The sequence below is a fragment of the Geotrypetes seraphini genome, chromosome 2, assembly GCF_902459505.1.
Source record: "Geotrypetes seraphini chromosome 2, aGeoSer1.1, whole genome shotgun sequence".
Taxonomy (NCBI): Eukaryota; Metazoa; Chordata; class Amphibia; order Gymnophiona; family Dermophiidae; genus Geotrypetes; species Geotrypetes seraphini.
This window is the reverse complement of record NC_047085.1, coordinates 100894647-100908239: the sequence shown is the minus strand read 5'-3', so window position 1 is coordinate 100908239 and position 13593 is coordinate 100894647. Positions and strand designations below refer to the sequence as shown.

At 46.1% G+C, this 13593-nt stretch overlaps 1 protein-coding gene across 6 annotated transcripts in view; it reads right to left on the bottom strand.

Annotated features, from left to right (window-relative positions):
- Nucleotides 1-13593, bottom strand: part of NCOA2 (nuclear receptor coactivator 2) — a 410025-nt gene that overhangs the window by 104476 nt on the left and 291956 nt on the right. The gene's annotated exons all lie outside the window — the stretch shown is intronic.

The window sequence follows — 13593 nt, the reverse complement described above, 5'->3', positions numbered from 1 at the left end:
GCTACTGCTGCCGGCCAAGCTTGGCAAAAGGGAACCCAGGCCAACTCAAAGGAAGTCCTCAGCTGACAGCTTGGGGGTCCTCATCAGCTGAGTATTTATATTTAAAATTTACATTAGAGGCTCTGGTAGAAACCTATTTACAAAGTATGTATTCTTCCCAATTAATATTTCCAAATTAATAAAGTGTCTTTGCTTATTTGTAAATGGGTCTCTACCAGAGCCTTTAATTCAGTAGCATAATGAAATGAAATAACTACTTCTGAAGTTTATAGGGATGGGAGGGGACAGATTTGATTCCAGCAGGGACAGATTTGATTCTACCGGGGACGGGTTTGATTTCAGTCCCCGCGCAACTCTCTAGTTTGCACCCATCACTGATGTACAAAAAGCATGCAAATTCTCCAAAAACTATTGGGGAAAATAGATATTCAAACATGGTCTAATCATGCACCAAATCTGGAGGGAATTCAAGATAGAGGAGGAGGAGATTTCTGACAGCTGAATGAAAGTTTATTAAGAGGCAAGAAGATAGTTGTTAGATTGCCAATAAATCGATATGGGGACAGATTAATACAATATTGGACTCATCGATTCCACTGACATATGATATTGTTGTATGTGGAATGTTACTTCTTAAACCCCCTACAGACCATATACAAATCGATTACTCCTTGTCATGACAGGGGTAGCTATGCAGATAACTCGTAATTGGAAAAATTATGATTGCCTTTTTTTCCTTTTTGGTGGGCAAATTTATGTTTAACCTACAGATATAAGAAAATGTATGCTGATATGTTGGGACATAGTACTCTATTCAAACTGGTTTGGGCCAATTGACGTCTTTCATTACCACATTATAATTGTCTTTATCTTCAATGTTTGGGGATCTGCACACATTCAGGACGGGCAGGAGGGAGGGGGGATGGATATCTCTTTGATTCAGTTTACTCTTTGATTGAATATCCTGGAAGAGATAGGGGGGAGGATATATGTATGGTTATTAAATGAACATAAGTGCTTACTTTATGACTCATTTATATATTGTTCTGCACTTTTTGTTATCTTTGAAAATCAATAAAGAATTATATAAAAAAAAAAGAGGCAAAAAGATTGAGGGAAATTGGGGATAACATTAAGACACATTTAGATCTCAATGATAATGAGAAGACTGGGTTGCCTCAGAGTGGGAGGGATTTAAAGGAGTGGTAAGGGAATCGTCTATAAAAATGGGAATGATTAAAAAGCAGTGAAGGCTAGAGCACTGGCAGAGCAGATTAATGAGGTCAGGCAGAGTATAAAAAGAAAGGTGTAAAGGCATTCCACAGCTGACTGGAGAAACTCAGGATGTAAACTTTTAAACAAATGTATAGTGATGATACAGATAGAAATTGCAAATGGTACAACAAAAACTTTGTATTTGGGCATAAACCAGGGACTCTACTGGCATAGAATTCTGACTGGGTAAACAAAAACACAGCAATAAAGACAGATCTCAAAATAAATGGGGATAAGGGAGACTCACTAGGGATGGGAAGTCTTCTTCCCCCCTGTCCATTTTTGCTTCGAAATTAGATGTCATTAATAATGAGTAATTTTCCTAAAATGTGCACCCTATAAAATTGTACATCCAAATTTCTGACTGGGATGCAAATTTGGGTGCACAAGTTATAAATTAGTGCCAGTTCGCCTAACTTAATTGTTAAATTAGGCACCAATTGGCCTTAAGTAGTAATAATAGTCCTAAAGTGGCATTAACTACTGCTAATCTGTAGTTAAACACTGTAACTGCATTTAGGCACTATTAGGTAAACTTAAGAGTCTTACAAAGTAATGCAGATAATGCGCACATGCGATAAAAGCGCACATGGGTGAGTTGGGCCATGTTTTGTAGTTGCATCCATAAACTATAGAATACTTACATAAGCAACTTTCAACTTTAGGCTTGAGCATTAACACAAGATTTTGACATGGCATAAGTGCTCATGCCTAATACTAGGCGTGCATGCCATCTTACGCTCTGTTCTTTAAGGTAATTTTGATTGCAATGGTCATTATAGTATTGGTGATTAGTATCCATATTTCTTGTATTTTTTTAATCCACTTCATCAATCTACACCACAGTGTGCACTCTTTCTGAACAGTACACACATGCATGAGCCATTACACACTGCAAACCATAGCACATGCAAGCATTTTCACAAAAAAGTGAATACAATGTTGCACAAATGGTTTAAAAGAGCATATGGAGGCAGATATCACTCTTAATTAGACTATAAAAACATGCCCACTGAGAAATCCTCAAGACTAGATGGACTTCCAATGAGCTGTTACAAAAAATTATACATATAATTAGTCTCATTGCTTACCAGGGTATTTAATGGGATGCAAATGGATGAGGATCTGCCATAGACTATGCAAATAGAGAGGACAATCATTCTTTGTAGACCTGGCAGAGATAACACCTGCTGTGACTCCTATCACCTAGTTTCTTTACTGAGGCCTGGTTGCACTAAAGTCATCGTGCGTTTAACAATTGTCGCTAAACCAATGTACTCAATGGCTCACCGTGCATTTTTCCCTGTGTCCGTTGCAGCCACTCTGCTATGAAAATGACCTCATTAGTATTAAAATAAGGTCATTAATATTAAAACCAGCCCACTGATCGATGCCCTAACATCGCTTCGGGATGCACAAAAAATAGCGATTAGTTATACAGACCCCCAAAAATATACAGGTCTGCAATAAAAAAACAGAGAGGCAGAAGGGATGCCCACTCCCTCCTGCCTCAGAAATCTATACCTCCATGCTTCTGAAGCCCACCGTTAAGATAGCAGCCAACCAAATCCCACTGCGCTCCCAACCCCCCCCCCCACGAAGATCGTAGCTACCTGAAACCCCCCACCCTCAGCAAAAATCATCAGCAGGAGGGATGCCTACTCCTTCCTGCCTCGGACACCCAGACCTCCCCACGCCCCCCCCCCTAACAAGGCCCTCAGCTCCGATTCTTCCCACCAAGTCCCCTGTGATGCATTGGGGAATGGCTTAAGACTCCAATTGGTTCAGATACCTTAAACCCCTCCTAGGATACATTGGGAAGGGGAAGGCCCACCATTCTGAAGAGACAGGCCAGCCGGCACGATGGGATACACTGGGGAATAGCCTAAGACTGCGATTGGTTCGGATACCATAAACCTCTCCTAGGATGCACTAGGAAAGGGAAGGCCTATCATTTTGAAGAGGCAGGCCAGCCAGTATGAGAGAGTGGGCATCCCTCTTGCTGGCTTTCTACAACAAATTATGGGGGGGGGGGATTGGGAGGGGTGCTTTCTCGATGACCGATTGGATGGGATTATAGCAAACCTCCATGAAACTTTGCATGCAAACTTGTTAGAACACTAATCGCCATTTTAAAATAGAACAAAAATAAATAAATAATTGGCCCACAGCAACCCACATGGTCTTAATGACTATTTTAATGCATCCAGGCCTGAATACAGATGTAAATGCTTTAGCAAAAGTGTTGGCAAAGAAACTAACCCCCGTGCTACACACAATGATACAGTCGGACCCAACAGGCTTTGCAGCTTGTAGATGAGGAGTTGATAGCATAAAGAACGGATTGGGACAACGATCCTAGGGATCAACAAAGAAAAAGCATTTGACTGGGTTCACTGGGATGTTATGATAGCAATGATTGAGAAACTAAAGTTAGACCCATGATTTATGAAATGAAATGGTGATGAGGTCTTGGAATCCATGTTAATTCCTCCCAGCATTTTCCGGGATGATTAGCAAGTCCACCATGATCCAGGTACTCGGTACTCCCACCAGGTGTAAAGGAAGTCTTGCAGGCCCATCTGCATAATCCTCCCAACTTTCTCTGAGGTGACTCCCAGGTCCACCCTGAACCACTCAGGGTCTCCTCCTCTCCAGATGGCACAACACTCACCGTCTCTCTACAGGTTTTATTTTCTTTCTATTTTCATGGCTCCAGTATACTCTCCTTCTTGATACCAACTTTTAAGAATATAAGAATTGCCATACTGCTACAGACCGAAGGTCCATCAAGCCCAGTATCTTGTTTCAAACACTGGCCAACCCAGATCCCAAGTACCTAGCTTGATCCTAAGTAATAAAACAGATTTTATGTTCTTATCCCAAGAATAAGCAATGGGTTTCCCCAAGCCATCTCAATAATGGCCTATGGACTTCTGTTTTAATAATTTATCCAAGCCTTTTTTTAAACCCCACTAAGCTAACTGATTTCACCACATTCTCCAGCAACAAATTCTACAGTTTAATTACACATTGTGTGAAGAAATATTTTCTCCGGCTTGTTTTAAATCTACTACTTAGTAGCTTCATCGCATGCCACTAGAACTAATATTTTTGGAAAGAGTAAACAAGATATTCACTTCTACACCACTCAGTAATTTATAGACCTTAATCATGTTACCCCTGAGCCTTCTCTTCTCCAAGCTGAATAGCCCTAGCTGCTTTAGCCTTTCCTCATATGGAAGTCATCCCATTCCTTTTATCATTTTCATAACCCTTCTCTGTACCTTTTCTAATTCCACTATAATTTTTGTTTAGATATGGTGACCAGAACTCCACACAGTATTCAAGGTGCGGCTGTACCACAGAGTGATACAAGGGCATTATAACATTTTCGTCACTGTTTTCCATTCCTTTCCTATAATTCCTAACATTCTATTTGCTTTCTTAGCTGTTGATGCTGCACATTGAGCTGAGGGTTTTAATGCATCATCAACAATGACACCTAGATCCTTTTCCTGGGCAGTGACTCCAAACATAGAATCCTGCATCATGTAGCTATAGTTTGGGTTCCTCTTCCCCACATGCATCACTTTGCACTTGTTCACATTAAATGTCATCTGTCATTTTGATGCCCAGTCTTCCAATGTCCTCTTGCAATTTTTCACAATCCTCTTATGATTTAACAACTTTGGGCTAGATTCACAAAGCAAACCAATCGGTTTGCGACCCCTTTACAATCAAATTTCCCTCCAGCCCCATTCACTAACCTCTCCAGCAATCCGCTTCAAATCCGTGCATGCAAACTGGACAGCGACACGATTCATCAACCAAAAACCGACTGGGCTGGCTGATCAACTTGAAGAAGCGACTGCTGGAGACCAGTTGAAAACGTCTTTCTGACTCTCCAGCTCCATAGAAGCCCTGCTCTGGCCCGTGTCTCCTGCCTTCTCGTCCCGATCTTCCAGCCCTGCTCTGCCCCGTGTCTACTGCCTGCTCACCCCGATCTTCCAGCCCTGCTCTCTGCCCCGAAAACAAAACGTGCGGCTCCTGTCCCTGCTCTGCTCTCTGCCCCGATCTTCCAGCCCTGCTTTCTGCCCCGAGCTCCTACTCTCTGCCGTCTTCCCTGCAGTGCAAGCCTGCAGGTTTAAAGCACTATTTACCCTACTCCAGTAAAAATATTGACCATTTAAACCTATTCTGTTTTCTGTCTTTCAACCAGTTCTTAATCTATAATAGGACATTACCACCTAGCCCATGACTTTCTAATTTCCTTAGAATTCTTTCATGAGATACTTTGTCAAATGCCTTTTGAAAATCCAAATACGCAATATCCGGCTCTCCTTTATCCACGTGTTCATTCACCACTTTAAAGAAATGCAGTTGGGGGGCGGGACCGTGCAGAGAGCAGGGAGGACGCGTTTTCCCTGAGCTCCGCTGTTCTCCCCCTGCTTCGGCCTCCCTGAACTAAAATCAGCGAAAATCATCTCCACCAAGTGCCTTCCTCAGCTCCTCGGGGGCTTATGGACAGATTTGTGCACAGAGGCACAGCGGATATGGCCTCCAAGGTAGGGAAAAAGGATCGGGAACGGGCGAAATCGGGGCCCAGCCACGAGGACAAAATGGCGGATCCGGGCGCTGCTGCGGCTGCAGAGGGAGCGGATCTAATTGCGCGCCTCACTGAGGCAGTTGTTTCAGTGCTGGGGACGCGCCTGGACAAAGTGCAGGAGTCACTGGCTGCCTTATCCACAACGGTGGCTGAATTTAACTCTCGGGTCACTGAAGTAGAGCAGCGGGTCGGCTCCGCGGAAGACTCTCTTGTCACGCTGCAGACTGAAGTTCAGCAGTTGCGCTGTAAGGTGGGACAATGTGAGGAAAAAATGGAGGACCTGGAGAATCGCTCCAGACGGAACAATCTGCACCTGGTGGGGGTCCCTGAATCTGTGCAGGAGGGAGATCTGCTTCCCACACTGGAGACCTGGCTGGCGGCGGAGTTGCTGGGCACGCGGGGCCTGGGACCTTTGCGCATCGAACGGGCACACTGGCTGGGCAGAAGTCAGGAAGGAGCGACCAGACCGCGAGTGGTGATTCTTCGCATATTGAACTTTGCCATCAAAGATCTTCTCCTCCGAAACTATCGCCAGCGCAAGGATTTACAGTTTCAGAACCAGCATATCCTCATATTTCAGGATTATTCTGCACAGGTGGCTTCTCTGAGGAGGGGTTTCTCGTCTGTCTGCAAGCAACTCACTGAGAAAAAGCTTCGCTTCACGCTGCAGTTCCCTGCTAAGCTCCGGGTGATCTATGAAGGCCAGCCTCATCTTTTTGACACCAGTGCGGCGGCCAGAGCGCAAGTTCTTCAATGGTATCCTGATCTGGGTCCTGGCACCTGAGGGATTCTGAAACTACTTTGTGTTTACTCAGTTTGATTTGAGTGGGGAAGCCTGCGGAGAGCGGGTGGTATCCCCATTGGCACTGTTACTTTGCACCAGTTGTGCCTGTACTCTGTTTGTGGTTCCCCTTGCAGGGGCTCTGACTGTATAGCTTTGATTCCTGTTTTCCAGTTTTCTGCCATGGCTTCTTGTGGATTTCTTGCCTGGCGGGGTTTTGTATGATCTTGCTTTTTCTTCTGGTTATATATTATCCGATCAGCCCCTGGGCTCTTTCTTTGGGTTTCCATTGAATGATTCCGGCATGGTGGCTGTTCTGGAGGCTGGGGAGGGGGTGGGACTTTGGGCCCTTTGGTATACCCTCTCTGGAGTGGTGGAGTGGTGTGTCTTGGAGGGTGTGGGAGGGGGGAGGGGGTTCTAGGTGTGGGGGTTGGGGTGGTGGGAGGGGGGCTTGGTGGTGGGTGGGATTGGGGGGGTTTGTGAGGGGGGTGTTGAGGATGTGGGTTTTGGTATGTTGGGGGGGGGTTGGGTGGGAGGAGGGAATGGGGAGTTCAGGAGGGAGGGAGGGAGGAGGCTCCTGACCTGTGAGTCTGTTGCTGCTTCATGTGGGGAAATGAGGTGGAGACTGGGCGGCTGGGGGATGGGCTGGGACCCTCGGCAGCTGTTTTGTGCTCTTTTTCTCTTTTGGTTTCTCTGGTTCTTTTTTTCTCTATTATGCCTGTTAAGAAGGGTTTGAGATGTGTGTCCTGGAATGTCTCTGGTATCAATTCTCCTATCAAGAGAACTAAGATCTTGCAGTGCCTAGCCAGACATCAGGCTGATATAGCTGGCCTGCAGGAGACTAAGCTCAATGAACGGGAACATGGTAAATTGTGCCAATCCTGGGTGGGGCAGTGTTACTCGGCCTCCTCCTCTAAAACCAGGGCTGGGGTGGCACTGTTGATCCGCAAATCAGTGTCTTTTACTGCATCTAGGGTCCTCTCAGATCCAGAGGGCCACTATGTTATTGTTCAGGGTTCTCTTCATCAATGCCCAGTAATTTTGGTGTCCGTATATGCTCCCAACAGTGCACAGCGGTCCTTTTATAAGACACTATTGGGGGTACTGCTGTCTGTATCACAAATCCAAGAGTCTCAGAAAATCTTTATGGGGGATTTTAATTCTATACTAGATCCGCTTCTGGATTCCTCTAAGGGATCATCTCCCACCTCCGGTAGGTCCGATAATGGGCTTGCCGCTTGGCTGGAGGCTTTGGATCTAGTGGATGTTTGGCGGACCCTACACCCAGGGGAGCGGGATTTCACTCACACGTCTAAAGTGCATGGTTCCTCCTCTCGAATAGATTATATTTTTCTCTCGCGCTCCTCTTTTTATGCGGTTCATGAGGCTGTGATTGGAGTACTGGCTATTTCGGATCACACTATGGTGTGGATGGACATAAGCTTCTCGGCTGGCACCATGGGAGGAGGGAAGCACTGGCGATTTCCGATAGCGCTTTATTTGGACCCGGATTTTAAATCTTACTTGGAGCAGCAGTGGCTGGACTATGTAGAATTTAATGGGGACCATGTGGATAATGGAACTTTGTTTTGGGAGGCGGCCAAGGCGGTGCTCAGAGGGGCAGTGATAGCTTACTGTGCGCGCCGTAAGAAAATGTTTGCGGAAAAAATCTTGGTTCTTGAACGCAAGGTGCGGGACAGTAGAATTTTGGTCCTTCGGAATCCTACCCTGTCTCATAAGCATGCTTTTCAGACGGCCCAGTCAGCACTCCATGCACTTCTTCATGAGAGGGCCCATAAATCCCTTTTCTATTATAAGTACCGATTACACCGTTTTGGTAATAGGCCGGGTAGAATGCTGGCCCAGATGACTAAGGTGAGACGGGGTGCCACCTTGATTACCTCGCTTAAAGATGATGGGGGACGGTTGGTCACGGATCAGTCTCAGATGGAACGGCTTTTTGTTACCTTTTATAGATCTCTATATACAGCGGAAGTAGTGGGTCGAGAGGCTCAGATTCGGGCATTTTTGGACTCTTTGCCCTTACCTAAGCTGTCAGCGGCGGACTCGGATGTCTTGGCTTCCCCCATAACCCGAGAGGAGGTGCTGGATGTTCTCAAGCATCTCCCTCTTTGTAAATCTCCAGGCCCGGACGGCTTTGGGGGGAAATTCTATCGTCTTCTTCAGGGGTATGTGGCTGATCCGTTACGGGGCTATTTTGAAAGCGCAGCTGAGATGGGGCAGTTTCCTCTGGGAGCGAATCGAGCGCTGATTACTGTATTGCCTAAACCGGGAAAAGACCCCTTGCTTGTGGGCACCTATAGACCTATTTCGCTTATTAATGTTGATCTAAAAATTTTAGCTCGGGTTCTGGCTAATCGTTTGGCCCAGTTTGTTCCCTCTTTGGTGGGTGCAGATCAGGTAGGTTTTGTGCGGGGGCGATTAGCAGGTCACAATGTTAGGAAGCTCCTCCTTGCTTTGGCCCATTGTGTTTCTCGGCAGCAACCAGCGCTGGCTATTAGTTTTGACTCCGAAAAGGCCTTTGATAGAGTAGAGTGGGCTTTTTTATTCCCCTTGTTGCGATATTATGGGTTGGAGGGGTTCTTTATGAGAGCTCTTGGAGCCCTTTATTCTCACCCAATGGCGCCCGTATTGGTTAATGGGGTAGCTTCTCCAGACTTTGTGCTCCAGCGAGGCACTCGCCAGGGCTGCCCCTTGTCCCCTCTGCTTTATATATTGTTTTTGGAGCCTTTGTTGATTTCCCTTCGATGCCATCCTCAGATAGCTGGAGTAGAGCTGGGGAATTCCTCTCTGCGCTGCATGGCTTTTGCCGATGACATTATGGTAATGTTGACTGACCCAGTTTCAGGTCTCCCTAGATTATTGGAGATGTTTCACCAGTTTGAGGTAATCTCGGGCCTCAAACTCAATGTGTCTAAATCGGAGGCGCTTCCTCTCCATATTAGTATCTCGCATGCGTGGGCTGATTTCCGCTCCGGGAAGCACCACAGCAGGTAAAATATCTGGGGGTTCTGATACCGTCTTCCCTCACACGACTCTATGAGATCAATGTAAAGCCCCTGCTCCGGAGCACGGTGGAGCTCCTCCGCTTGTGGGGTGATTTGCCGGTATCCCTTGCGGGGTGTATATTTTTGTACAATATGATGATAGTCCCTCGGTGGCTTTATCTGTTTCAAACTCTTCCGCTGTGGTTGCGGACCGGGGACTTAGCTCAGTTGTATAGGGCTTTGAGGACTTTCTTGTGGCGTGGGCGCCGGCCTCGGCTATCTCTTCGTATTTTGATGTTGCCTGATTCGCAGGGGGGATTTGGACTGCTAGACATTCGCACCTATAATCTGGCATGTGGGACTAGATTGATTCGGGACTGGTGTATGGAGAGCTTCTCTTTTTTAATGTTTTCCGTGGACAGGGATTTTTTACACCCTATCTCTGGGTTGTTTTTGCTGCATGCTCCTGCTGCCCAGTTGGACTCTGTCTACAGGGGACATATTGTTTGGGCTTATATGAGACACATTTGGAAATTACTGTGTAAGCATCTGGGCATCCACTCTAATATCACTCCTCTACTCCCGCTGGTGGGTATTTTAAACCGGGCAATGACAGCAAGGTATTTCAGATTTGGCATGCCCATGGAATTCGTACACTAGGGGATGTTCTCTCCGATGGGGGCGTTCTTCTTTCCTCTGCCAAATTGGGGTCGCTGTATGGGCTGGATAGGGTGGACGCTTTCGGCTACCTCCAGCTCCGACATTATGTTCTTAGCTTCTCTGGGGATCGATTGAGCGGATTGGTGGCACGGGATCTTGGGAGGTGTTTGGCGTTGGGGGAGGATGCGGCTCCACGTCTTCGATATTATGTTGCTGCTCTGGGCCCCCCTTTACAGACCGAACGAGCTGATTGGTTGGCAGGGGCGTGGAGTGCTGACTTGGGCTGCATAGTTCCGTCTGAATTGATTTCTCGCTGCTTTGTCTATGTACGCACCATATCATGTAACATGTTACATAGGGAACAAGAATATAAATTCCTTCACAGAGCTTTTATTTCCCCTCACAGAGCACACCGGGCCGGTATTGCAGATCATGCGGGGTGTCCCAAATGTCCTGTAAATCCTGCTTCCTTGGGGCATATGTTTTGGGAGTGCCCCTCAGTGGGAGCCTTTTGGCAGCAAGTCTGGACTTACTTGTCCTCATTGGTTCCTGGGATCCCGAGATGTAATCCCTGTGGAGCTCTTTTTTACCAAGAGGCGGAGCTTCCTGGGTGCACTGTTGGGCAGCGGCAGTTGCTTTCTAAGGCCCTTTTGTTGGCTAAGAAAGCCATTTTGACTTTTTGGCGAGAGCCGCATGCTCCCTCTTTCTCTCGATGGCAGAGGTCCCTATATGACTTAGCCCTCTTGGAAAGACGGGCTGCGGGCACTCGAGATGAACGCAGGTGGTCTCGCTTTCAGGATATCTGGGAGGCATATTGGCTGACCCTTCCCCATCGCGAGAGGAGTCTCCTATTGAACTGTTAGCCTATATTGGGGTCTTCTGTCCTCTTAGGTACTTCCCCTCTTCAGGCTCCTTTTTCCGTGGATTCTATTCAGGGATTCCTTTCTCTTTCTTTTTCTCCTCTTCTTCCCTCTGGACTTAGTCCTCCTCATTCTTGTATGTCTATTTTCTGTCTCTCTTTGGTTCATGTTTTGTCAATTTTTGTATATTTGTTGTCTATTTTGTATACTTCATCTATGTCTACCACAGGTCGGGAGTAGGGGTTGGTGGGGGGATTGGGTGGGGGGTTGCATCCGGTGTTTCAGGTGCATTTTGCTGTGTGTTTTGGTATTGGGGTGTTCCGCTATGATTTTGGGGGGGCTTTAGAGGGTGTTACATGGAAAACTGTATTGAGCACCTCTTGTGTTGGAGCATTCTAATCTTCCTTGTGTTCTTGCCTTTTGCTCTGTATGTGCCCGATAGGGTGATTTTCGCTGGATTGCTGGATGTTCCTGTACAATGTTCTGTTTTGTGTATGCTGGTTTGCTCAATAAAGAAATATTATGAACGAAAAAAAAAAAAGAAATGCAGCTGACTGGTGACACAAGATTTCCATTGACTAAATCCATGCTGGTTTTCTCTCATTAATCCATGCTTATGTATATGTTCTGTCAATTTGTTCTTTATAATAGTCTCTGCCATTTTGCTCAACACTGACGTCAGACTTACTGGTCTATAATTTCCCATATCATCTCTGAAACCCTTTTTAAAAATCAGTATCACATTGCCCAATCTCCTTCAGATACTATGCTGGATTTTAAAGAAAAATTACTAATTACTAATAGCACTACAAGTTCATTTTTCAATTCTATCAGCACTCTGGGATGTATACTATCTGGTCCAGGTGATTTGCTACTGTTCGATTTGTCAAACTGATCCATTACATCTTACATTTTCCCAATACCTTTCTTCATCTCAAACCACTGCATACCTCAAGACCACATTGCCCATTCATTAGGTAGGTTTCTCTTATCTGTTTCCTTTTCCTACCATCCCTTTTGTCTTCTACCTTCTTCTCAACTCTCAAGCTAACATTTTCTTCCTTTCATTCAACCACCTCCATTCTGTCTTGAGTGCATCTCATCTTCTTCACTGTCTTCTTATCTCTCCTACCCTTCTCCATACTCTCTTCATAGGTGGAGCGTCATCTTCAGGCACTCTCAGCAGCACATGTAGTGGAAATCAACAATGATCAGGCAGACTTCCTCAGTGGACAGACCTTGGATCCAGCCGAGTGGATGCTGTCCTTGGAGGCATTTCAAGCCATAGTACAGCGCTGGTATCGTCCTCACTTTGACCTCATGGCAACGGCATGAGTCAAATGAATGGCATGCAGCTCTAGTCGGTCAATCAACCACCTCATCTGAAAGGGTGTCCAATGCCCCTGGCATCAGTCGTGATTACCACCTAGGAAATGAGCCGCAGAAGCATGCCCATGGCAAGGATTTGAGGCCTCAGCTATCAATTCATGCTAGCTTGAGCCTCTAGAGTCCAAGGAAGGCACTTATGGAGCGTGTCTTTCTGAGGGGACCAGCGGGAGAGCAACACTTGCTGGAGGGGATGCATGCGAACCCTCGCCCAAGGCACTACATCGATTATAGTCTCCATGAAGCCAAAGACCTGGAGATAGTCCCACGCTGATGGAGCAACCTTGTCCAGAAGACAGGAAATCTGAGAGCGTGCCTTTGGTAGGTAAACATGGCTAACTGCTGTATCAAACAAGACACCCAGATACTACAGGGACTGCGTTGGCGTCAAATGGCTCTTCCTGTAATTCATAATCCAGCCGAGGTCTTCCAGACCTGATCCTGATCTACAGTCTTCTGACCCTCAGAAAACAAGGCAGCTATGATCAGCTAGTTATACAAGTAAAGCAGACCTGCAAACCTATCTTGCGTCGGTTAGCTGCCACTAACACCATCACCTTGGTCAATGTGCAAGGAACTATCACCAAGTCAAAAGGAAGAGCTAAAAACTGATAATTTTCCAGCACATGAAATCTGAGAAACTTTCTGTGGCCCTGGAAGATGGGAATGTTTAAATAGACCTCTGTGAGATCCAGAGAGGCCAAGAACTCCCCCGGGGCAACCACCGCGATGACAGAGCAAACCATCTCCATGCAGAAGCGCAGCACTTTGAGTACTAGGTTCACATGCGTAAGGTCCAGGATGGGAATCTAATCGTTGGAGCCTTTTGTTGGCACAATGAAGTACTGTATATGGAGCGGAACCCCTGTAAATATCGGGGGAGTACTGTAATTTCAATTATAATGTGCTGCAAAAAACATTTGCTTCTTTTAGTGTGTCATGAAAAACACTTGCTCCGTTTAGTATGCTGGAGCTAAAAAAGTTTGAGACACGCTGCAATAGTGAAACAAACTG